General features: G+C 47.9%; 1 pseudogene; it reads left to right on the forward strand.

Moving 5' to 3' along the window:
* The first annotated feature begins 3,330 nt into the window (after positions 1–3,330).
* On the forward strand, positions 3,331–3,478 carry LOC125391434 (U6 spliceosomal RNA; annotated as a pseudogene).
* The last annotated feature ends 24,167 nt before the right edge of the window (positions 3,479–27,645 follow it).

Here is a 27,645-nt window from a genome sequence, read left to right on the forward strand (position 1 = left end):
CCTGTGATGCTCGGAATGTCGTCTCTGGAACCCAAGTGGATATGATATGGACCACGATGAGGCTTGATTGGAGTTCTCCATTCTTGGTGCTAACAGAATGCCCTGCGGAGGCAAACATGGCCTTTTAGCTTCACCCAGGTCTTTCAGTCTATTCATAGGTGATGAGTTAACTCAGCCGACGCCCTTCAGTGTGTAACCTGACCACTCTCCTTGACCCTCTCTTCTTAGACATCCCATCTTCAGGCCAAACCTTAAGAGCCTGAAACTCAGCTCATTGTTTTATTCGACCCTAGCCTACTTCTGTTGCTGTTCATAGTCCTCTGGGTGAATGTGCACGGATGTATTTGGTCAAGGAAACCAGCGAAACTTGGGCTTATTTGAGTTTTCTCTCTCCTACCCAGTTCACCTTTGAGCTGTGAACATCCCTCCCTTTGCCTCCGGAGCCCTTCACCATCGTTGCCTGGACAACTGCCTTAGCCTCCCTCTAGATTATCCTGGTTTGAAGTCCACTGTTCCTCATCAGACCCACTCTAGTCTTCAGTTCCAGGCTGGTTTATCAAAAAACAAGAACAACAAAAATCATCTACTAAAATAATCTATGATTTAGTTTAAACTCTAAAATCCCTTGCACGGGTGTAACACCCGATTCTGTGTTACCCTCTTGGTACAGTTCGTGCGCCACTGTACCGTACGCAAGCCTGGCAAGGGCCTGGAGACTGAAAGAGCACACAAGAGACCTGGGTCATTCGAACGGAGATCAGGCGAATGCCCTTTATTCTACTTTGGGGAAATCCTTATATATCTGTCTGCTGCACAAGGAATTCCCCCAGGCAGGTGGGAAATTGCCATACCCAAGATGGAGTAAACAATGCCCTACAGCTAATCACCAGGCAGGGCAGAGGGAACACAAAAGCAAACAGAATGTTTGAGCTGGATGACCAGAAACTGTCCTCAAAATGAACCCCAGGAGCAGGGGTAGACCCGGGCCCTACACATGGGGTTTAAGGTCCTTCCTAAAGTTGCAGAATTTCAGGGTCCTTGACAGTACCTCCCTCCTCACTTAGCCCAATCATTCTCAGCCGACTGTGTGTGTGGTGGGTTTTTTTTTTTTGAGATTGTTTTTATTATTTTTTTTAACTATGTGTGTACATGAGTGCGGGTGCTCTCAGAGGCCAGAGGCTCAGAGGTCTTGGCGCCAACCATCACCTCCGCCTCTGGGTATCCGCAGCCAAATCGGTCCTCTGGCTTCAGAGATGATGGAAGCAGCAATTGGAACTGAGTGGAGGGGCACACATTTCTCAGCTCAGTTTTGGCATTAGCAGGGAAGGAAGACAATCCTTAGTCAGACATTTGAGGCATCTCTGGCACTGGGGTTCAAAGTGAGGAAGAGGCCTCTGGCCAGGGTGTGGAGTTCCTGGGAAGAAGGGCACCATGTTTGACAACATCCTTTATACTTGCAGTCAGTGATGCAGGCTTATGCATGGCAGATGTGTTAGCATAAAATGTGACAGATTCAGTAAGAAACGGAGCATAAACAGTGAAAAGTTTTGTATGTCTAGGACACTGCTGAACATTAAGCGACTGTGCTAGTTCTGGGACTCGGAGGCCAAACAGGCCGCCACCCCAGGGGACAATTCCCAAGAACAGCGTTGTCTTCTTCAGGGCTCCCTCGGTGGGTGTGACACAAGAGAAAACTAGACAATGAGAATGCTTTCCCTAAATTGCTTTCAGAAATATTCTAGAAAGCTCTAGAAGGAATTCTGTGGTGAGCTGGGTACCACCTGATGGGACAGCTTCATCTGTAATATCAGATCATCACCAGCTCGCAGGCAAATGGTGTCCCTGGATTCCCAGGCTACCTTGGAGGAGAAAGGGGTCTGTCCTCAAAAGAGGCTTGCCTCTGCCTCAAGCAGGCCACTTCCAGTCAAAACCCCTCGGCACCAGACTTGTCAGGGTCAAGCTGATTATTGTTATTATTGTTTAGGTGAACACACAACATACTGGGTCCACCATAGCGTCTTCTGTCACACAGCTCGTCCGAGCTCCTGCTCTCTTCTCACACATGCCCCTTGCCCTCTCCGCCACGGCATTTCCCATCCCCTTATGATCTCTCCCTCCCTCTCCCATTCCTCTTTCTAGTTTTATAACCTGCAAACAAATGTATATGAATGCATACACATATATGCAAGCACACACACACACACACACACACACACACACACACAAGTTTTAAATCTCAATTCTTTGTTTGAGAAAACACTCATTCTTTCTGAGTCTGGATTATTCTTGCTTAACATGAGGATTTCCGATTACATTGATTTACCTACAAGTATCAAATCTCATTTTTCTTTACAGCTGAATAGAAATTGTGGTTATGAACTGCGCCCTGACCTTTGTAGAGTCTACCCGGTCCTTTCCAGGTAATCATTCTTAATATCAAGCCTCTTGCCTGCAGCCCTCCACTCCTGCCAATATTTAATGCCCTGGAAATCTGTGGCTCCCTGGGAACTAGTGGCACTGCAGCGCCCCCTGCTGGCAAAGTCTCAGAAACCACCTTCTAGGTTGCCAGCTTGAACTAGGGCCATGTCCTTGGCCCTGAGATTCAGAGTCCCAAGCTAGGCATCTTGGTTCAGGCCAGTAATCCCATCACTAAGGAAATTTAGGCTGCAGGATCTTGAGTTCACAGCAAGTCTGGGCTACATAGCCAGGGCCCACCACAAAGAAACACAGACATGGAGTCCACTACCATTGTTCTTTGGAAAGAGAGCTATGAAGAAATGTCTGTTTCCTTCTGGCTCTCTTGCTGCTCTTTCCACGGGGTTTCACTGTGAGAGGGGATGCCAGTGACACTGGGACAGGCGTCCAGAGGAGACTAATGATCAGAGGAAAGCAGAGTGACAAATCCAGGGTGTTGGTGCCTGAAGCCTTCTTCACAGGACTGCACTCCCTGGAAGGGAGCAGGCGGGGTGGGAAATGAGACGCTGGGTGAGCCACAGGGGCACTGGCTTTTCCACTTGCAGAAATGACCTTGAACTCCTGATCCTCCTTCCTACTTCCAAGCACCAGGTTACTGCCCTGAGCCACCATACCCGGCTCTATCCTTTTCTTAACTATCGTTTTTTGTTATTCATTGTCTTTATTCTGATGCCTTCTTGTTGTTTTCTTCTTCTTTGGCTCAAAGTATCCTTTTCTAAGCTGGGCAGGGTGACATATGCCTGTGATCACTTGGGTGATGGAGGCAGGCGGATCAAGAATTCAAATGTAGCCTCAGCTACAAAGAAAGATTCAAGCCAGCCTGGACTATACGGAATCCTATCTAGAAAGGAAAGAGCGCTTGTCTCTGTAGTGCATACACTAAAATTGGAACAACACAGAGAGGATCAGCACGGCCCCAGAGCAAGGATGGCAAACACATAGAGGATCAGCATGGCCCCAGAGCAAGGATGGCACGCAAATTCATGAAGCATCCCATATTTTTTGGAGTGAGGTAATCCAGACCCAGAAAGACAAACATGGCATGTCCTCATAAGTGGATATTAACTGTAAGTAACAGATCACCATGCTACAATCCACAGACCCAGAGAGGCTAGGTACAAGGAGAGCTTATGGGGGACTGATGGACCTCCTGGAAGGGGAAAGAGGATATTCTGCTGGTGGAATACGGGCGGGCTGGGTTGGAACAGGAGGGATCAACTGGGGGTTGGGGGTAATGGGAAAAACCACTGCAATTGGGGAGGCGCGTTGTGGAGGTGAGGTGGAAACCTAGTGCAGCAGAAACACCATGGAATCTGTGACAGTAACCCCTGCAGAGACTCCTGGGAATGGGGGACACAGAGCCTGAGCACGGGCCATCTCTGTAACCAGGCAAGGCCGCAAACCCAGCCACAAAACCTTTGACCTACAGCTTGCCCTGCCTACAGAGTGTTCTGAGACCAGAGCCTAGCAAAATCCTCATCAAGGAGACCAGAGAGACTTCAGCGACTGATAGGACCAGATGAAGCAACTCACAGCCAATATGTAGGCGGAACTTAGGGAGTCCTGTGGAGGAGGAGGACCGGAGGACTCAGAAGGGTCGGGGACACCGTGAGAAGGTGGCCCACAGAATCAACTGAGCAGGACTCATGGGGACTGAAAGAGGCCAGGGAGGCTGTGGCACTCGGACCTTTGTCCCTGCATATGTGTTGTGGCTGAGGAGCTTGGTGTTCTTGTGAGACTCCTAATGGCGGGAGTGAAGGGTTGCTGACTTTTTGCCTACTTATGGGACCCTTTTCCTCCTGCTGGGTTGTCTTGTCCAGTCTTGATGGGACGGCATATACTGGTCTTATTGTAGCACATTACGCCGTGTTTGGTTGATGTCCCTGGGAGGCCTGCTCTTTTCTGAGGGGAGACAGAGGGAGGGTGGATCCGGGGGAGAGGAGGAGTGGAGGGGGAAGACTAGGGGAAGGGAGGGAGGGGAAACTTTGGTAGGGATGTAAGAGATGAGAGATTTTCAAACTGCGTTTAAACATTTTCCATTCCCCCTTCAGTGTGAGTTTCCTACAATTTTTGTTCACACTTCATTTTGTAATTCGGTAGCCAAAGCCTTGCTTATCTTGGCTCATTTCTGAATTCTTACACAAATGCCCGTACTTGCTAGACTAAGACTAAAAAGAAAGCCATGGACTTCTCCTTGAATCTGCTTAAAGAATTCCTCTCTGTGGTTGGGGATGTGGCTCACTCGGAAGAGTGCTTGCCTTAGATCCATGAAGCCCTGGGTTCGATGCCCAGCACTGCGTAAATCGGATGTGGTAGCTCACTCCTATCATCCTAGCACTAATGAAGAGGAGACAGGAATGCGGAACCTTAAAGTCATCTCTAGGTGCAAAGGGAATTTGAAGCTAGCCTGGAATATGTACGAGCCTGTCGCTAAATAACTAACTAAATAAATGGCTCCTTGGCTGCCTTGTCTCTGTACTGCATTTCACGGTGACCTACAGCAACACTGTTTCTCATTTCTCACCCTCTCCCTATCAGACTTCACGTTCAAAAGATTTGCACTGCTTTTCTCCCTGCATTCCTGATCGTATAGCCTCAAAGTCAAGGGAAGACCAGCTTGGTCCTTACTACGTTAAAGCTGTCAGAGGGCAGGCAAGATGGCTCAGTGGGTAAGGACCCTCGGGGCTCAGCCTGATAACCTGAGTTCAGTCCCCAGGACACACTCAGTGAAAGGGTTAACCCAGTTTCTTCAAGTCATCCTCTGACCGCCATACGTGCACCACCACACACACACACACACACACACACACACACACACACACACACGCTTGTTAAACAAATAAGCAAATGTTAAAAAATTGAAAATCATTTTTCTCTGCCTTGGTTCTCTTGGGTCGTACCTCTCTGTCTCCATCCCTGTTTGTGTCTCCTCGTAATTCATGAGAATCAGAGTATGGATCACGTAAGTGTCTCCATTTTTACATGTGAGGGACAGTTATGCCTGAGCTGAAATTAACACCCTTTCAGGAGAAGTATGTGCATTTTTAGAGCACAGTAAAATGAAAACGGGAAGACCAGAGTTTTAAAATAAGCCTTTTCTATAGACATTCAGATGGCAATGTTTGGACAGATGGGAGCGGAGGGCATCGTAAGAAGAAAATTAGTCAGAGTCGCCCCCTGTGCACGGGCAGGCTCATAAGCTACAGCTCTTCACACCGGGGGTTTGAACAATGAACAGTTTCCATAGACTATTGTGTTTTGGCGTTTCTAATTAAGGGCTAATTAAATGTCTATTTTATTGCATGTCTACTTTTTCAAACGTTTCAGAATTTTTCCAGATCCCTGCTACTGTCAACTCAGCTATCGGCAAACATGTTCCTAGGGCAGAAGGATGATTTGAAAGCTGCCTTCACAGCAGGGCACATAGCTGGAGGCTTCATAGCTCGTGGGGCCGTGGAAACACGGGGGCTGCAGAAGACCCCAGCTTTCCCCTGTCACGACAAGCCTATTGTTCTACGCCCTTGATTGTTCTTTCTGTTGTGGTGCTGGGGACAGACCCCAGGGTCTCTCATCTGCCAGGAAAGTGTTCTACCACTGAGTTATACCACCAGTCGATCGGATACAATCAAAAGTGAGAGGGTGTGTGCGTGCATGCTAGTGCGCATGCCTCTGTGTGTGTGTGTGTGTGTGTGTGTGTGTGTGTGTGCACTAAGATTGCAAGGTCAGTGAGAAATACAATTGAACTTTATTTTATGCATATAGTATTTTAAAATTTTTTTGTTTGTTTTTGTTTTCTGAGACAGGATTTCTCTGTGTAACAGCCCTGCCTGTCCTGGAACTCACTCTGTAGACCAGGCTGGCCTTGAATTCACTGAGATTCACCTGCCTCTGCCTCCCAAGTGCTGGGATTAAAGGCGTGTGCCACCACCACCCAGCAATTTTTAATTTTTTGGTACAGTTGGTTACAATCGCCAAGATGTGCTCCTCCACTGAGCCACATCTCTAGCTCTCTTTATTCTTTTTTTTAAAAAAAAAACAAACAAAATAAAAACTTTGAGACAGTTTCTCTAAATTTCTCAAGATAGCTCTGAATGTGCAATCCTCTTGTCCCCTGCTAAGCAGCTGGGATTGCAGGCCTTCAATCCCAGACTGGCTCATAAAAGGACTCTGATTAGTAACATAGGGCACAGGGCATGCTGTTGCTGGGCTGGTGTGCCAAAGCCAGCCCATGCCCCAGTCCCGCCTTGCTTCCCAAATCCCTAGATGAAATCCATTGCTTGTTCCCTGAATTCCCAAACTTGACATGCCTCCAAGATTTCCTTCCTCAAATGGGTCCCTCTATTGAAAATACAAAGCAATGCAGCCAGGTGCTGTTGGACTTAATCCCAGCATTCCATGAGGCAGAGGCAGAGGCAGGCACACCTCTGATTTCAAAGTCAGCCTGGTCTACAAAGGAGTTCCAGGACAGCCAGGACTACACAGAGAAACCCCGGTTTGAAAAACCAAAACATAAAAAAATAATAAAAATTTAAAAATGCAAAACAGCCTTATCTTTCTCCCAGCATCCAAGATGCCAAGCTGTTCCTCAAACTATTCCTTCTTTGATCTTGATGTTGGTCACCTGGCCCCACTTGCCCCCAACTTTGAAGCCGAGACTGTCTTGATTCTATTGAGCATATTCCTCGGCTCAGGAACGTTCTCCCACAAATGCTGGCTGGCTGGCTGGATGAGCTGGTTTAGGGGAGTCCCACACCATCACTCTTCCACCAATCAAATTCTACATGGAGGAGCAGGGTGCTAAGATGACAGACAGAAGCAAAAGCCATCATTACCGGGAAATATCTTGACCGTGGTAGGCACTTGGAGGACTTTAGATGAATGTCTGAATCCGGGACTGGGGATCCCGTGCTGATACATCTCCATCTTAGTGCTAACTAGATCTGCCTCAAAACCACTGCAGGGAACCCACATAACAAGTGAGCACAGGGCTGGGTGCAGTGGGACACACCAGAACTCAGGAGGCTGAGACAGGACTGGTGTGGGTTCAAAGACAATGTGTACCATAAACGAAGACCCTGCCTCAAACCAAAGACAGGGCATTCAGTCTCAGAGCTGAAGATTTATAGTTTGGAGGGTAGGAAGCCACACTCAGCGTGCAGAACTTTGCGCAGGATGGACCTCATCTAGGCAACCTTTAACAGGGCGTCTGTACTTCCATTTTGTCTTAGTGGCATTTTCTGGATTCTCTTCCTCAAAGATAACAGTAGACAATGCTGTATGATGCAGGGCAGCCAAGCAGCCTGAGCTGCCGGCCTTATCCACCCTGGTCACGCTTTTGAAAACTCACTGTAGAGTCTGCCCAAGATATGTTATTGCCCCTGGTAAACTATTTCTTCAAATGTCTTGTAGTAGGCTTTAAAATTTAATAAAAGCACATTAAATGATATCTTTCTTTTTCTAAGGAAAGCATTTCACGGAGACAGCAGGAGAGGCAGGCAGTCCCCAAAGGGAGCTAGTAGGGCGTGCCCTGGTCAGGGAGCTGTCCCTGCAATGTCGCTGTGCGTCCGTCAGGGTAGCTCCTGCTGCTTTTCACCGAATTGTCGTAAGAGCCAGCATTTTAAGTTGGCTGAGAACTGGACTTGTCAAACTGATTCCATCTCACGGAAGCCACCTTCATCTGTAGAGGTCGAAACCCCTGTGAGTCCTTGGAGACTTGATTGGAAGCGGTGCAGCTGCCCTGTTCAGCAGCATCTTAAAGCCCTTGCTTCCCCAGGAGAGAACTGAGGGAGGTAGGAAACATTTGACCTTTCCTGCCACGGAGTGGCTTCCCTAGCACAGGCTGTCAGGATGCCATCTGGGGGGCTCTGACCTTTTCACCTTCCACCAGACCCTGGCCTCTGTAGATGCCTGAGCAGGAACCACCTATGGCTCTCCCAGGTCCTCCTCCCGTCTTCCTGGAAATGATCCTGTTGTGAGATCTATGTAACGAAAAAATATAAAGCCTTGAGGGTGGGGTGTGATGGCTCTGGGAGTGAGGGTTCTTCTCGCCAATCGCCAATCCCGATGATCTAAGCACTGTCCCCAGACCCGCATGGTAGAGAGAGAGAACCAGCTTCACACACCCCGCGGGGCACCAACTGTGTTCCCCAATAAACAAACAAAAGTGTGTGTGTATCTTGAACTTACAAACTGTGTCAAAGCCTCAGTGTTGGAGCCAAGGGTTTCTGCTTGTTTTTCTTCCTCCAAGTACTCTGGAAGAGACAGGCCTAGGCTGAGACATAGCTTGGGTAGAAGAGTGCTTGCCTAGCATGCATAAAACCTCAGCTTTGATCCTCAGCATCAAATAAGTCATGTATGCTTGTACGTACAATTCCGGCTCTCAGGAGATGGAGGTCAGCTACACAGCCACATTCAGTCCGCCTGGGACGCATAAGACCCTGTCTCAGACAAGCAAAACAAAGCAATGATGGCCAGCAGAATGACAGAATCTACCTCAATTCTCATTTGGCTCTTTCTTTTTCTCCTTTTTTCCTTTCCTTTTCTTTTGATTTTTTGAGACAGGGTTTCCCTGTAGCTTTGGAGCCTACCTCACTCTGTAGACCAGGTTGGTCTCAAACTCACAGAGATCCACCTGTTTCTGCCTCTTGAGTGCTGGGATTAATGGCATGCGCCACCACCACCAGGCTGTCTTTTTCTCAAGTGTCCTGCTATTGACATTTGAGTATTGAAAACAACTCTTACAACAAAAGACTTTATTATTGTTATTTTCAAAAATGATTTTTAGCCAGGCAGTGGTGGCACAACCCTCTAATCCCAGCACCCAGGGGGCAAAAACAAGTGGATCTCTGAGTTCAAGGCCAGCCTGGTCTACAGAGTGAGTTTCAGGACAGTCAGGGCTACACTGTCTTTATAAAAAGGATTTAAACAATTATGTCTTTTTTGAGGTTATAATATAATTACCTCAGTTTCCCCTTCCCTTTACTCCCCTCGATCTCCCATATCTCTCTCCTTGGTCTCTTTCCAATCATCACTTCTTTTGTCAGTGTTCTTTTATATGTGTGTATACAGACATATACACATTGTATATATGTTACACATATGTGAATATATTACACATACGTACGCATATACACATAACTGCAGCCTGCTCAGTCTTTATGCTGTTCCTTGAATGTATGTTGCATGTTTTCAGGGCTGACCTCTTGGTGAGCCCTTCCCTGGGTAAAGCTAATTCTCCCAGTCTCGGCACTCCTTAGTTGCTGTGGTTCTTTGTGCAGGGTGGGTCCCCCGCCACCACACTAGCCCCCCATTAGTCTATTGTCATCCTGTGTAGCCCACGTTCAGGCAGTCATGTTGGGAGACTTTAAGTGTAGTTTCTGACATAAGTAGGAAACACAGTCTCACAGCAAACTCCCTGCCTCTCTGGCTCTCACAGTCTCTCTGTTCCTCCTGTGCAGATGTGTGTTCCGAATGCATCTGTGGGGATGAGGCTGCGCAGCTCTGCATTTTGACTGGCTGTGATTTTCTCTAATGGCCTGTGGTTGAGGATTAGTTTTATTGTTGTTGTTTGTCTTTCGAGACAAGGTTTTGCTGTGTAGCTCTGGTTGTCCTGGAACTCGCTCGATAGACCAGGCTGGCCTCGAACTTGGAGAATTAGTTTTTTATTATTTGTAGTTATATGTACATGTTTGTGTCTGTGTGAACATTCATACCAGTGTCTTCAGGGGCCAAAGGCATTGGATGCCCTGGACCTGGAGTTATAAGAGGTTGTGGCACCGGGAACCGAACCCACATCCTCTGTAAGAGCATCATGCACTCTTAACTGAGCAGAGCCGTTTCTCCAGCCCACCTGGATTTCCTTTATACGAGACAAGGCCTTGCTAATTTTTCCAGGTGGACCCTGAGTTCTAGCTCCTCCTGCCTTAGCCTCCTGCGTGGCTAGGACTAGAGGTGTTTGCACCATACCTGTCTCAAACCACATGATGGACACAATGCCAACCAGTACCTCAGCCCTGCTCTTCTGGATTCCTGCTCAACTTGAGGTAGCGGAAAGAGACAGGCTTTGGACCAGAAAGGAAGAGAATTAAAGCCTTGCTAAAGAGTTCAGGAGTATGGCTCAGAGGTGGAATGTAGTTCCTGATCATCCCAGCGGTGCCTCCAGTTGTAACACCCGATTCTGTGTTACCCTCTTGGTACAGTTCTTGCGCCACTGTACAGTACGCAAGTCGGGCAAGGGCCTGGAGATGGAAAGAACACACAAGAGACCTGGGTCATTCGAAAGGAGATCAGCCGAATGCCGTTTATTCAACTTTGGGGAAATCCTTAGACACCTGGCTGCTGCACAAGGAATTCCCCCCAGGCAGGTGGGAAATTGCCACACTCAAGACCGGGTGAACAATGCCCTACAGCTAATCACCAGGCAGGGCAGAGGGAACACAAAAACAAACAGAATGTTTGAGCTGGCTGACCAGAAAACTGTCCTCAAGTAACCCCAGGAGCAGGGGTAGACCCGGGTCCTACAGTAGAATACTTGTCTTGTGTGTGTAAGGCCCCGAGTTCCATCCCCAGTGTCACACTTGCTCACTCACTGCCTTGTGTGTGCAAGGCCCTGGCTTCCATCCCCAGCGTCACACTTGCTTGCTCACTGCTGTGTGTGCAAGGCCCTGGCTTCCATCCCAAGCGTCACACTTGCTCACTCACTGTCTTGTGTGTGCAAGGCTCCAGGTTCCATCCCCAGCTCCGCACTTGCTCACCCCCTGTCTTGAGTGTGCAAGGCCCTGGGTTCCACCCCCAGCGTCACACTTGCTCACTCACTGTCTTGTGTGTGCAAGGCCCTGGGTTCCACCCCCAGCTCCACACTTGCTCACTCACTGTCTTGTGTGTGCAAGGCCCTGGGTTCCACCCCCAGCTCCACACTTGCTCACTCACTGTCTTGTGTGAACAAGGCCCTGGGTTCCACCCCCAGCTCCACACTTGCTCACTCACTGTCTTGCGTGTGCAAGGCCCTGGGTTCCATCCCCAGCTCCACACTTACTCACTTGCTGTCATCCCTAGCTGGGTGATCACTCACAATTACATCTGACATCAATTGACTTGCCCAGTACCTCTTGGAACCGGCAGAAGGGGAAGTGGATCTCTTACCGATTATTGATAGCTTCAAATGATGTCCCATCTCCCCCTGGGTTTTCTCGCTAGCATTCACCACTGTCTGAAATTCGTCAAGTACTTGTTTATTTCCTCTAGGTGTTCCTCCTCTGCCTCCTAGGAGCTCAGCAGGAGCAGGAACCTGGGTGACTGCCTTTGGTCAGGTCATTCCCCCATTGTCGAGGGGCACGCTTGCATGGAGACATGGGTCAGTGGATGAGTGCAGGTGAAAAGAGAGCGAGGCACGTGACAAAGGCTCAGCAGCTGAACTGTTTGGGTTTGTTTTGTTTTTTGTGGAGATGAGCTGGACCATAGCATTGCACGGACCGTGAAACTCAGCTGGAGCTGGATCCTCTCTGCTGTACCTGAGATCTTTCCTCGATTCTTTAGCGCTGTCCAAGAAAGCATGCTGAGGGATTATCACTAGATGGTGTGGATGAGAAAGAATTTAGCTTTAGGTCCAAGGGCATTTGGGGGTAAGTTGGCTGGCTCGTCCTAGTCCCGTTTGTGAAGCCTTGTGGCTTCTTAAGTCGTCCTGGACACAGAGCTGTAGCTATGGTGACAGTCGTTCAGTAGGTGGCACTCTCTGCCAGAACACGGTCCTTCACAGGCCAGGGTTCAGCATTCCCGACAAGTCCCTGGAGTGCATTGCAGCCACGCTTCCTACTTCCCAGTCTGGGAGCCCCTCCCACACACCGCATTCCCCGCCCCCTTCGTTCCTTACCTCCGGTAGCGCTTTAGCCAGCGGTGTGGAAGGCGTGCTGATCTCCTTAGCGACCAGGTGAGGGAAGGAAAAGCACCGAGCTAACGCATGTGTGTGAAGTCTAATTTCGATTCTTTTGAGGCTTCATTTACTCAATTATTCACCAAATTCGCAGATGTGGTGGGGTTTAAGGATGATAGGATCAGGTTCTGAAACACCGGTCCGCTGTTTATCGGCAGAACCAACCTCTACCTCTCAGCTTCCGAGTTCCTCTTCTGTAAAGGGGGCGTAGCGAGAAGGCCCCTCAAACACTTCCTGATTTCCAAAGTACAGTAACAAGTTTGTCAGATAAATACGGGCTATCAGTATGCTGTTATGACCTGTTTAACTTCGCAACTGACATGTTATAACAGATACTTAAAAAAAAACTCCACCTTTTTTCAGATTTATTTTTACATTTTAATTTATGTGAGTGTGTGTATATATGCCACAGGTATGTAAGCGCCATACAGGAACTAAAAGACGGTATCGGGATTCCTGGGGCTGGCCTTACAGTATTCTGTGATTCCCTGTAAGTTTCCCTCTGTGAATGCTGGAAACCACTTTCAGCTCTCCTGAAAGAACTGCAGTGACCACTCTCTTACCAGAACTGTCTCTCCAGCTCCATGGTGGGTTTGTGCGTGCCTGTGTGCACATGTATGTGTGTGTGCATGTGTACGTGCATGTGTGCGTGTGTGTTTGACAGTGTCACACCACGAGGCCCTGGCTGGTCTGGAACTTACTATGTAGAACAGGCTGATCCCAAAGTCGTAGATTTCCATCTGCCTCTGCCTCTGCCTCCTGAGTACCTGGAATATAAGTATGGCTGGCCACTCATGTTTCCCTGATGTACACTTTCAAATAGCCTAGGGATTGGGTTTCCTTGATTCATATTTTGCTGATGAAGGAAGTGAGGAGAGGAGGGGTTAAATGATTTCTTGAGGGCTCAGGCTCTTGGAATCACTCAGTGGGAGGCCTGGGGGTGATGGCTGCTCTCCAGGAAGATGCTTTCATCTTCCCCCACTGCAATGCAAAGAGCTCTGGGTCCAGCTAGCGGGCTAGTGCGTGTCTGGACCACCATCACAGAGGTTTTAAGAGCTTCCTCGCGCCGGGACGGGAGCTAGAGGCAGGTGGATCTCTGTGAGTTCGAAGCCGGCCTGGTCTACAAGAGCTAGTTCCAGGACAGCTAGGGCTCTTACACAGAGAAACCCTGTCTCGAAAAATAAAAAACAAAACAACAAAAAAAAAGAGCTTCCTCCACAAACAGCAGCAGCAGTTGAGGGCTTGTTGTGTCGCTGGACACTGACCTCATCTTTTACATGTGCCTGCCAACGAACTGAGTTAGTGGACTCTGAAGGATTCTGGGAAGCCACCCCGACTTCATGAGCGAGGAGGCAGGAGTGATGTTAACACTGTGGTTCCGTGTGTTCGTGCGCAAGGTTTTATAAGAGTGTCTCACTACGCAATTCTCAGCAGCTTCAATTATGCTGGCCTCAAATTTGTGGTGATTCTCCTGTCTTGGCCTCCCAGGCGCGCATCTCATCAGGCCTTCGGAACTCTTGGGACACAGGGACGTGATGGACCACACCTGTCTCAGCAATGAGGAAAAAGAGGCGGCGGGGGGGGGGGGGGGGAAGGTCAGGTTCCAGCTCACAAGAGACTAACTGAAAATAAACCAAATCTTTGATTAAGAAATTATAATAAGGGAACCGCCTTATTATAATAAGGGTGGTGCACGCCTTTAATCCCAACACTTGGAAGGCAGAGGAGGGTGGAACTCAGTGAGTTAGAGGACAGCCAGGACCGGTACACAGAGAAACCATGTCTAAAACCTCCCCACCCCACAAAAAAAGAAAAAATAAGAAAAGAAAAAATGAAATTATAATAAGGGCTAGAAATGTAGTTCATTGGTCAAATACCTGGGTTCTATTTCTAGCAGGCATGTGCGCGCACGCACACACACACACACACACACACACACACACACACGTGTGTGTATACACACACACACACACACACACAAGAGAGACAGAAAGACAGAGACACACAGAGAGAAGCCCAAGTTCTACTTATATTTTTAACAGAGTGGTAATAGCTGTATTTGTTTTTCTATTTCTAATTGCTATATTTTTATAACTGGGATTTGGTCCAAGCCTAAGGTGTCTGTGGAAACCCCGTGGGTGTTAGGGACTTGTGTAACCTCCAGCAAACACCTAGCCATGTTGCGGTGCTCGGCGCTCTTCCTCACCTCGAGGTGCCTGTCTGCTGAGTCACCTCCAGCCTGCCTTCCCTCTGGGGGGGATGGAGAAAGGCTGCTCTGTAACAGAACCATGCTCTGTACTGACAAAACCTGCCCATTCTGGAGGCTCTGCTGAAGACTGGGCTCTTCTTGGCCTGGTACTCAGCAGAATCGAAAGGGTCACAGGCCACAAAATACATTGCCCCTCCTTAGTTATCTAACTTCTAAGGAACAGGACCCACGTGGACAGCTGTGTCGCATGTATGGAAGGCCATCGGAGCACATGGAGTTCTTTAACCTTGCTGGCCGGCCGACATCCTGGGAATGGGCTCTGCACTCTTGCCCATCCTGTTCCGGCCTGAGAGTCACCTTCAGTGGGGTCTCTCTGCTCTGCCTTGCTTGCCTCACTTACAGTGTGGAGGACAGCACTGCCCAACGCAAGATGCTGGGCGGGTGAACAGCCCCCTTGTTCACGGACAGTTGCCAAGCAAAGGCTTCTCACTGCGTTCCCTGTACTTATGTGTTCAGTAACAGAGCGCCTTTAAACCCTACACACACTGGGTCTAACTGCCTGGGGCTGCCTGATTGGGACAGGGTTAATACATGAAGATGGAGATGCCTAGTTGGGACTGCAACATTAAAAAGACCCCTTTGCGAAACTGGGTTTTTTTTTTTTTTTTATCATCACCACCATTGAAAGCAACACTGGACTCGTGGAGGAAAGAAACTCTCTGTTGGTTGGAGAGGCAGGTTAGGGACAGGTCCCCTGCAAAGGCTTTTCCTACTCTCCTGGCCCCCACCCCAGGGTTCCCTCATTCCCAGCCTTCTTTCCTCCCTCCCCACCCTCCCCTGACGCCCTGCTCTCTGATGACAAACCTTTAAGATAACATACCACAAAAATCACAGAGATGAAATCAGGCGACAGGGCTGAGCCAGAGACCTAGTGCGCGGATTGAACCCTGAGAGGAATCTCTGGACAGTCACCTCATTGGCTGGAGGATCAGAGGGGGTCATGCGCGACCTTTATCCAGGTGTGGCATTTTTAACAGATAACTAGACCAGGCGAAACTGAGAGTTGAGGTGTTTTGCCAAGAGGGTGGAGGGGCGGTGATGTCCTTCCTGCTCCCCAGCTGCCTCCACCCCGGCTGAGATCTTATCAGCAGAGGTGCAGAGACTCCATGGAAATGGAATCTTCCAGAGCTTTTATCTCACTCTTTCCACTTCTTTTAGAAGCAGACCAAGCTGCTTTCAAGTTTAAACAATACAGATAATCCCGTCAGAAAAGAGCCATAATTCTCCCCCGCCCCAGCTACCCCCAGAGGAGAAACCAGAGCAGAACCAACTGAAATTCTCAAGACTTTGCTCAAGTGTGATGAGTCTCCCTTGGAGCTTTCTCTGCCATCAGGGGTCATCATGGTAGACTGACAATGATGGCGACCTTTCTCCCAGCTTCTGCTTGCCCTCCACACTGGGCCCCTTAAAAGCCAGGCTTCTCAGCATGCATTGCCTCTCCAAGGCTCAGTGCTGTTATTGAGTGAGTGGGTGAGCTATGTTGGCACACTCCTGTAATTTTAGCATTGGGGAAACTGAGGCAGGAGGATCACTGAGTGTCTGAGGCCAACCAAGCTACATATTTCTATCCTGTCTCAAATTGCCCCCTCCCTCTATTTCTCCACCCTACCCATACACACTCACTGTGTATGGAAACATACAAATTTTCTTTCTATGGGTAATTTGGAAGAAACTAGCATCTCCAGTTATTAGAAATAAACCCAGTTCCCCCCCATAGATAAAGTGAGCTAGTTCAGTTGGTAGGAATTTTGGGGTTGCCTACCAGGAAGAGGGCCGCGCCCTTTCAAGACAGACTTCATCGAAGCCAACTGGTCCCTCCACTCTGGTCAGTCTCAGACCATCTTTCCTTCTCTCTCTCTCTCTCTCTCTCTCTCTCTCTCTCTCTCTCCCTCCCTCCCTCCCTCCCTCCCTCCCTCCCTCCCTTCCTTCCTTCCTTCCTTCCTTTCTTTTCTTAAATTTTATTTGCATTGGTGTTTTGCCATGGGTGTCAGGTCTCCTGGAACTGGAGTTGCAGACAGTTGTGAGCTGCCATGTGGGTGCTGGGAATTGAACCTGGATCCCCCGGAAAAGCAGTCAGTGCTCTTAACCACCAAGCCATCTCTCCAGCCCCCAGACCATCTTTATTCCCTTTCTTCCCAAACCAAGGGACAGCACATGGCCTCACGTTTCACCTCGGAGACTGGGTAAAAAAGGCCCTCTCCACCTTTTCAGAAGGACCAGGGAGTCCCTTTCAGCCTCTGGGGGCTGAACATCTAAGCTAACTCAGTGTGTACTTGGGAAGGGGACACAGAGACCCTCAGAATGCAGAGGGTAGGGTGGCTCAGTGGCACAGCTTGCCTGTCCAGGGGCCTCTGTCCACATGTACTCGCAGACTGGCCACTCACTCAGCGCTTCCTTTGTGACTCTGAGTCCTTCTCTAGCTGTGGCAAACTATTTACTTTGAGAGTGCCCCAAGATGGAGAAACAGCAGCCAGATAGCAAACTCATCCCTTTCCCGGCATTTCTTGGTTCAGATGAGGTCAGGCAGAAAACCAGTCATCCCTGAGGTGAGATCCAGGCAGCTCAGGGAGGGCCCAACTCCAAAATAGATCTCGTGCAAACACCTGAACTACTGGTGACCAACGCATCCCTTTCTTGACTGACAAATATTTACCTAATACACCCCAGACACCCCTTCCATTACATAGAAAGCATGCCTGGTCTCAGGATGAGCAAAATGTTGGTAGCTGAGTTGAGCATTATGGTGCGTACCGGTAAGCCCAGCATTTGCAAGGCAGAGGCTTGCATTATAATTTTGAGACCAACTTGGACTACATAGTGAAGCGCCAGGCCAGCCAGGTCTATACTTGGGGATCCTGTCTTTAAAAAATAATATTATTCCATGTATGTAATTTACAGTCTTGTTTTGAAGGTGACATTGTCGTTGGGGGCTAGAGAGATGGCTCATCTGTAAAGAGTCCTGGCTGCTCTTCCAGAGGTCCTGAGTTCAATTCCCAGCACCCACATGGTGGCTCACAACCATCTCCTAGGATCTGCAGGTCTACATGCAGAGCCCTCTGATAGGGCTCCTGTAACCCAGACTGACCTCAGACTAGCTCTGTGGCTGAGGCTGACTCCCAGGTGCTGGGACAGCAGGCACACACAACCATGGCCGGCTTCCAGCTTTCCTTTAAAGACGTCTTAGAGACACCCTTCATGATTTTCCTTGCCTTTCCGTCTACTCCAGGAAGGCTTTCAGACCGGCGCTGAGCCCACCTTTGGCGAGTCCCTGACCTTTGTGAGCCTGACTGTCCTGCCGGAGAGGAGGCTGGAGGAGTCCTGTGACTGTTGTCGCCTGGGGGGGCAGCAGATGTTGAAAGGGCAGGTGGGGGTTCAGGAATGGAGGCGCCCAGAGACACGTAGCTTCTTTCACAATCTGGCCTGGGGCTGATCCTGTGATTGGGCGTCTCAGCCAGGAATGTCCCCAGAATCCCAAGTCACTTTTAGACACCGTTTCCCTGTCCTGCGTTCAGTATCATCGGATAAAGTGGGTCTGCGAGCCGAGGATAGCAGGCTGCTGGGCCGTTCTGCTGCAGGGTGTGAGAAAAGGGAAAGGGGGTGCATCTTCTCTTTGTCTTTTTGCTTAGTTTTTCTTGAATCTATGGCTGGGTGTGGTGGTCCATGATTTTTTTGTTTGTTTGTTTTTGTTTTTTAATCCCAGCACTCAGGAGGCAAAAGCAGGAGGATCTCTGTGAGTTCAAATCAAGTCTGGTCTACTGCGTGAGTTCCAGGACAGCCAGGGCTACACAGGGAAACCCTGCCTTAAAAAATAGTCACAAAGGAAAACTCGCTGAGTTCCTTTCTCCACACATTATAATCAAAACTCAAGCAAAATGAGACAAGCTTCACGGAACTCTCCAATGCCTTTGGTTTCATCTTTCCCCAACATTTTTGTGACAGGAGAAAGAATGGTTGGTGTGCTTTTCCATGTGATCACATAAAAGATAGACGCCTTTATGTTTATGGCAATAATATTTTTTTTCTTACTTTTTGAAATCAAGCCTTGCTATGTATTCTAAGCTGGCCCGGGCTTACTGTGTAGCCCAGGTTGTATTTGCAATTTTCTTGCTTCAACCTTTCCAAACGGTGAGCTTACAGGAGTACAGAGTGAGCCTCTGCATCTAGCCAATAACTTTTAACTTTTCAGTTCTGTAAGAGATGCCTCGTAGCCCCATTTTTATGAAAGCAAAAATCCCCCCAAAACATAAAAACCAAGAATAACCAAAAAAAAAAACCCCATACAAATAAAAGCTGTGCCTGTAAGAAATAAATAATCTCTGAAGGTTACACTGCAGCAAGTGCTGTGGCTCCCCAGTCCTCAGTCAACCACAGATGGAAGGGGTTCGTGAGAACAGGCTTCTAGATCAAGTGCCTACTAAGGCTTTGCTTGTTATGACCCCTACGCAGTATAGCGTCCCAGCTTGTGCAGCATGTCTATTCTGTTAGGCCACGGTGTACCTGAGATCCCTGCGCTTAAGAGGCTGAAGAAGGACCTAGGGCTTAAGCCTAGACAAGCTCCATTAGAGACTCTGCCTCTGAAAGAAGTAGTAAAAGGTGTGTGTGTGTGTGTGTGTGTGTGTGTGTGTATGTGGGGGGGGCTTAGTTGACAGACTGCTTACTTAGCTAAAGCATGGAGCCTCAAGTCTGACCCCAGCACGACAGAAACTGGCATTGTGGCGCACACCTGTAATCTTAGCATTTAGAAGGCGGAGGCAGAACGATCAGAAGTTTAAGGTCATCTTCAACTACTTAGTAAGTCTGAGACCCCCCTAGATCATATGGGCCCTACCACAAAAAAACAAATAAATAGCCAGGTGTGGTGGTGTCCATCTCCCAGCACTTGGGAGGCAATGGAAGGGAAGGCGGGAGGACCAGTTGCTGACAGTTGGATCAGCCAGCGTTTCTAATTGGCCTGCGGGAAAAATTGCCCTGTTCTCTGAAGCTGTGGCTGAGGATTCTCCCCCTGGGGGGGGGGGTGAGGGGGGGTAGGTGGGTGCAAGGGCCTGACAAGAGACTTCAAACTATGTAGAATCGGAACTCAAACCCCAGCTCCACCCGTTGTCAGCTGTGTGAGCTTTAGCTCACGCCCTTCCTAAGTTTTCATTTTGTCTGATCTACAAGAGTGGGACGAATTCTAAAGTTCTGGGGCTGTTGACTCTCTCACAGGAGACTGTGAATGCCAAGGGCCGGGTGCCATGTCCTCTCAGCGAGGAGTCCTCTTCGTTCCATTTGGCAGATGGAGATGCTGAGATCACCAACTCACTCATTCCTTCAACAACCGCTCATTGACCTGCATGTCACAGGTGTGGTGTTGGGCCCCATGCCTCGGGAGTAGAGCAGACCAAGCCAGTCTGGAGCTGTGTGCCAGGATGTGAAGACACAGGGCACACAGAATAGTAAGAGAACCTCGTGTGAGTTATGATAGGTGTCCTGGGAAAAAAGTGTTTGTGACTGTCAGACCATGACCGCGACTGCCACTGCCGACCCTAATCTAATCTGCAGCACCAACACACTTCCATCCCAGCACTCAGGAGGGGAAACAAGAGTACCAGACATTCCAAGCCATCCTCAACTACCTGGTGAGTTCAAGACCAGCCCAGATTGTTGCAAACAAACAAAATCCTCCGTGGTGAAAAACGCCTGTAATCCTAACAATCAAAAGGTCAATGCCAGAAGATTACAAGTTCCAGGCCAGCCTGGGCTATCTATTGAATGTGTCAGGCCAGCCTTAGACATAGAGAGAGACCCTGCTTGTTTATTTACTGTTGAGTACTTCTATAAATTCTTGCTTGTGATCTCTAGGTAAATGGTCTTATTTTCCACTGTTATGTTTATAATAGGATTAATACCCAATGGCAGAGATGCTAGCTACATTATTCAAAACAGGAGCCAGAAAACTAGACAAAGCCTGGCCGTGGTGGTGCATGCCTTCAATCCAAGCACAGAGGCAGGTAGATCTCTGTGAGTTCGAGGTCAACCTGGTCTACAGAGTGAGTTCTAAGGCAGGTACCAAAGCTACAGAGAAACTTTGTCTCAAAAACAAAACAAAATAAAAACAAAAAGAAAGGAAGGAAGGAAGAGAGAGAGAGAGAGAGAGAGAGAGAGAGAGAGAGAGAGAATTAGGCCCAGTGGCAGGTACCTGTCATCCCAATGCTCAGTAGTCTACTGAAGGAAGATTACACACACACTCAAGGAACCTAATGAGACCATGTCTCAAAAATAAAATAAAACACATCACAGAAACTTTGGTTGGGAATGGCCAAGATCAAAAACACTGATGACAATTTATGTTGGAGAGGTTGCGGGGGGGGGGGGAGAGGGAACATTTCTGCATTGCTAATGGAAATGCAAGCTGGTACAACCCCTTTGGATGTCAGTGTGGCGATTTCTCAGAAAATTAGGAAACAACCTTCCTCAAGACCCAGTAATACCACTTTTGGGTATATATCCAAAGGATGCTCAATTGTGCCACAAGGACATGTGCTCAACTATGTTCATAGCAGCTTTGTTTGCCATAGCCAGAACTTGGAAACAAACTAAATGCCCCTCGATTGAAGAATGGATTAAAAAAAAAAGTGGTACATTTACACGATGGAGTACTACACAGCAGAAAAAAATAACGACAGCTTGAAATTTGCAGGCAAATGGATAGAGCTAGAAAACATCATATTGAGTGAGGTAACTCAGACCGAGAAAGACAAATATCATATTACCTCATAAGGGGTTTTTAAACATAAAGCAAAGAAAGCCAGTCTACAAACCACAATCCCAGAGAATTTAGACAACAATGTGGACCCTAAGAGAGACTTACATAGATCTAATCTACATGGGAAGTAGAAGGTATAAAAAGACAAGATCTCCTGAATAAATGGGAGCACGGGGACATTGGGGGAGGGTTGAAGGTGGGAGGGGAGAGGCAGGGAGGGGAGCAGAGAAAAATGTAGGGCTCGATAAATATCAATAAAAAAAATTAAAGAAAAAAATAAAAGGTTGCAGCATTAGGAAGGCTGAGAACCACTGGTCTAACAAATAGTAATTAATGCATAACGGTTTATCAATCAATACAAGTACGTGAGTCATCTCAGCTAAGAAATACATAGATTTGCATGCATTAGACCTATACAGGATCAAGCTAACCGAAATCCCAGCACAGTGGAGAAGCAGCTCCTGAGGATTTACCCCACCCTGAGCAACTACTGGCAACTGATGGCTGCTAATGGGAGAGGAGAGGCAATTTTGTTCAGAAATGTGGTCCCTGTGAGACCACCTATGTAGATGGTCCTACACCCGTGCACATACAGGAGTACAAAGTGTACTTGGTAGGCTAAAGAAAAAACCCAAAACGATCTTGAGAGGGATAGAAAGGCAGGAGATGGGGTGAGAATTGGAGGAGAGAAAAGTAGGGGCTAGATTTGATCAAAATTTCATGCACACATGGAATTCCCAAACAATAAAAAGTTTAAAAGAAACATATAAAACTCACCGTTTGTATTATTAACCTTTTTTTTAAAACACTTCCAACAATTTTATGGAGAAGGATTGAAGGATTGTTATGCACGGAAATGAGAGGCGCTCAAAGTGACCCCAGGAACTTCTCTTTTATTTGTAACACCAACTGGCCAACTCTCAGCTGAAATACTTGGCTTTAGATCTCACATGTCTTTTTTCATTTTGCAATAGTCGCATTTACATGTCTCGCATATGGGCTCTAAGACTAGAGATAAAACTCGTTTATGTCCCATACATATCTCATATGTGCAGTGCACAGGGGATTTTTCTAGGAGCACAGTAATTTTGTGAATGAGGCAATGTTCCGTATGGAATTTTCCACCTGTGTCATCATTTTGGCACTCAAAGTTTTTGGATTTTCTACTACTTCAGAGTTTGGAACCATGATAGACATAAAGTTCAGCTCTCAATCCCCTCTTCCAGGTTAAAAAAAAGGGGGGGGGGTAGATTAATTTAAAAAAAAAAGAAACTTTGGTTGGAAAGAGTCTTTAATAAGTCAATGCCTGACGGGTCATCAGATGGCTCAGTGGACACAGTGCTTACTGTGAAAGCGTAAGGACCATGGTTCAAGTCCCCAGCACTCTTCATCCCAGCACTCAGGAGGCAGAAGCAGGATCCTCATGGCAAACTGGACAGCTAGGCTAGCAGGAATTAATACGTTCCGAATTCAGCAACAGATCTGGTCTCAGAAAACGGCAGGAAGAACCACTGAGGAAGACCCCCTCATATTTCCAGGCCTCTGAGCTCTCATATGTATACAGGCGAGTATGCACACACACAACCATACACACAGGGGCATGCACACCTATACACATGCCAACACACATATATACAAACAAAAAAGAAAGAGGAGGAGAAAGGGAGAAAGAAAGAACAACTCTACTCAAGGCCATAGTGTGCTGTACTTAAGACCAAGCCCATGTGGCTGTAAACCCTGGTGGACCAGGGACTTTCTTAGGAATCACAGTTTGACAGAGGTTGATATTCAGATAGGGGAGGGTATGGTTCTCAATAGCTTTCCTTGAGAAAAGTTTCTAAACAGAAGTTTTGTTTTCCTACGATGCGACTAAGAAGTAGTTTGACATTTTTCTGTAACGTTCCCCGAGACAGATAGACCCCGGGGAGCTCAAGGCGTGGGCAACCCTACAGCGCTGATACCTGTCTTCATCTCCTTTTTGTGGGTGACTGAAAAGTTTTAAACACACAGAAATACAACATTCTGCTGCAAAACACTGATCTCAGTTCAAGTCTAGCAAGTTTTCACTTTGCTTAGATCTTTGTTTAAAGAGTTCTGAAGGATTAGGAACCATTGATGTCCCTTTGCGTTACTTCTTCAGTCCCATTTTTCTCACGCCAGAATTAATTACCACACCGAAGTTGCAAATATACTTTCTATCCATATGTTTAATTTTTATTTATATGTGCCATTCGGAAATAAAAATGCAGATGTTTCAGCAGATGACCGGAGTCCAGTCTCTGAGACCCACAGGTGGAAGGAGAGCTCCTTCTGTGGTGGGCAGAAGACTGTCCTGTACCAAAGAGGCTGGGGAGTAGAGGTGAGGGCTCTGTCTAGACACAAGCTCAATTTGGTGGCAGCGACAGCCTGGGTTGTTTGGGGTTTCCCATGGAACCCCTTTGGCCAGCAACTCAATTAGATGTAATCAAACCCGGGGACTGGAATCTTCAATGGGTGACAAGAGATGGCCATTGGGACGCTGCCACCTGCTATTTGGCACTTTCATTTGGAGTGCCTTCATATTTTAGAAAGCTCCTGCTTTATCAGTTTCCCATACTATACCTCTCAAATGACCTTTAATTTTAACTGCCTCTCTTCATGCTCCCCTTCCTTTCCCTTCCCCTTCCCTTCCCTTCCCTTCCCTTCCCTTCCCTTCCCTTCCTTTCCCTCCCCTCCCCTCCCCTCCCCTTCCCTTCTCTTCCTTTCCCCTCCCTTCCCTTCCCTCCCCTCCCCTTCTCTCCCCTTCCCTTTCTTTTCCTTCCCTCCCCTCCCCTTCTCTCCCCTTCCCTCTCCTCCCCTCCTCTCCCCTTCCCTCCCCTCCTCTCCCCTTTCCTTCCTTTCCCTCCCCTCCCCTCTTCTTCCCCTCCCTTCCTTTCCCTCCCCTCCCTTCCCCACTTGAACCTCTTATTCTGCTCTCTGTCCTACCTATAACTATCTGTCTGTTCTAGCTTCCTTTTCTAGGGGAATCTGTCTGTCCCCTGCTAGTCCCTTATTCTATAACTAACCTCTCTGGGTCTATGGATTGTAGCTTGGCCCTCATTGTCTTAACAGCTAATATCTATATATAAGCAAATACTTTCTGGGTCTGGGTACCTCACTCAGGATGATTTTTTTTCTAGTTCCATCCATTTATCTGAGAGTTTCATGATCATGATTTCTCTCTTCTTCTCCTCCTCCTCCTCTCCTTCTTCTTCGCTGAGTAATACTTAATTGTGTAAATGTACCACATTTTCTTTATCCATTCTTCTGTTGAGGGACATCTAGGCTGTTTCCAATTTCTGGCCATTTTGAATAAAGCCCCAATGAACATGACTGAACAGGTGTCTCCATGGCAGGATGAAGCATCCTTTGGGTATATGCCCAAAAGTAGTAGAGCTGGATCTTTTCTTTTTTCTTTTTAACTTGGATTTATTTATTATATATATACTGTTTTTCCTGCATGTATGCTTGCACACCAGAAGAAGGCACCAAATCTCATTACACTCATTACAGATGTGAGCCACCAGGTGGTTGCTGAGAATTGAACTCAGGACCTCTGGAAGAGCGGCCAGTGCTCTTAACCTCTGAACCATCTCTCCAGCCCCAAGATGACTCATTTATTTATTTATTTATTTATTTATTTAGAGACAGGGTTTCTCTGTAGCTTTGGAGCCTGTCCTGGTACTCTCTCTGTAGACCAGGCTGGCCTTGAAGTCACAGAGTTCCACCTCAGTCTTCCAAGTGCTGGGATTAAAGGTGTGCCCCACCACCACCCAAACTGGATCCTGAGGTAGACCTATTCCCAGCTTCCTGAGGAAACACCACACTGGTTTCCATAGAGACTGTATAAGTTCACATTTCTACCAGCCATGTAATGTCTGGACACTCCCCTTACGCCACATTCTCATCAGCATGAGCTGTCACCTGCTCTATTGATCTTGGCCATTCTGGCAGGGGTAAGATGGAATCTCAACAACTAGCTCTTGTATTGTAGACCTGTAGACCAGGCTGGCTGCAAACACACAAAGATCAGCCTGCCTCTGCCTCCTGAATGCTAGGATTAAAGGCGTGTGCCACCACCATCCGGCCTTTTTTTTTATTATTCTTTATATATTTTGGATATTAACCTTCCACAGGATGTGTATTTGGTAAAAATCTTTTCCCATTTGGTAGGCTGCCACCTTGTCATAATGACGGTGCACTGTTCTGTTTACTTCATATTTTGTCTATGGTTCAGGGATTGAACCAGACCCTCGTGTGGGGCTTGGCAGTGCCCTGCCCTGAGCTGTATGTGGTTCAGCGACTGAACCCAGACCCTCATGCTGGGCTAGGCAGTGCCCTGCCCTGAGCGGCACCGCCCTTCCACTGTTGAAGAGCTGTCTGCTCTGCACTCACCCTCACAGCTCTGATAAGTGTCACACCACGGCAAAGTCAAGGGCAGACATTCCTTCTTCTTTACACACACACACACACAGACACACATATAGACACAGACACACACACACACAGACACACACACACAGACACACACACAGAAACACACACACAGACACACACTCACAGACACACACACAAATACACAGACACACACACAGACACATAGACACAAACACACAGACACACAGACACACACACACAGATACATACACACACAGACACACAGACACAGACACACAGACACACACAGACACACACAGACACACACAGACACACACAGACACACACACACAGACACAGACACACAGACACAGACACACACACACAGACACACACACACAGACACACAGACACAGACACACACAGACACACACACACACACAGACACAGACACACAGACACACACACACAGACACAGACACACACACAGACACACACAGACACAGACACACACACACAGACACACACACATACACACACACAGACACACAGACACACACAGACACACACACACAGACACAGACACACAGACACAGACACACAGACACACACACACAGACACACACACACAGACACACACAGAGACACACAGACACACACACAGACACACACACACAGACACACAGAAACACACACACAGACACACACAGACACACAGACACACACACAGACACACACACAGACACACACACAGACACACAGACACAGATACACAGACACACAGAAACACACACACAGACACACACAGACACAGACACACACACACACAGACACACACACACACAGACACAGACACACACACAGACACACACACAGACACACAGAAACACACACACAGACTGCCAGAGAGAGAGAGAGAGAGAGAGAGAGAGAGAGAGAGAGAGAGATTGGAACCGTTACTCCCCAGGACTTACATCAGCTGTTATCTATTGAGTCTCCAAAGGTGTTTCTGTTTGCCGCACTTTCACATACGCCGCCGACTTCAGCATCCTTTACCCCCTCCTTCAGTTAGCTCCTGTTTCCCTTCCCATGCTTAATAATACGCTGGTGGGGTTTTGTCCAACATTAATTACTGTGTTATGGTAAAGAGAAGAGAGCATTTATTTGGAGTCAGAGATCGTGATTTCAAGGGCGTCTTTGTCACTTGTCAGCTGGGTGACCAGCGAATTATTTAACCTCTCTGGACTTCTTTCCTGATCTGTAATGGGTGAAAAATAATAGTACCCACCTTGTTGGGGTTGTCTGGGAATCAAACAAGAGAGCAAAAGGCGTTGACAATTCCAATCTTGTTGAGAGATATAGAAGAGAGAACTTGGAATCGGAGTCAAAGATCTGGATTCCTGGCTTCTCTGAACATGGCAGAGGGCAAAACGGCAAAAGCGGGGTGTGGAGGAGCCGGGATCCCAACTTCAGACAGCCTGTGCCTCCTGTTCCTTCTTCAGCAAAAGCACAAGTTAGTACAAATCACGGCACTTGAATAATCACATCAAAGGCATCAGATCAGATTTCAGAGGCCTCCGTGGAGAACTGGACCACCGGAAAAGAGCATCCTCACAGAGGGAGTTCCTGTTCCTTTACTGGTCAGCCAGCTTTCACTGCCTGTTCACCCTGGGCCGCCTGGTGTTGTTTGTGGTGTTCGTTTGCTGGTTGGTTGGATGGTTTGGAGGGATAGGATCTCTCTCAGGTAACCCACGCTGTTCAAATCTGGTAAGTAGCTGATGGCTGACCTTGAACTTGGGGTGATCCTGTCCCCACTTCCAGAGAGCTAGGATC

This window comes from Myodes glareolus, chromosome 16 (assembly GCF_982192425.1).
Source record: "Myodes glareolus chromosome 16, mMyoGla1.1, whole genome shotgun sequence".
In the NCBI taxonomy this organism is placed as follows: Eukaryota; Metazoa; Chordata; class Mammalia; order Rodentia; family Cricetidae; genus Myodes; species Myodes glareolus.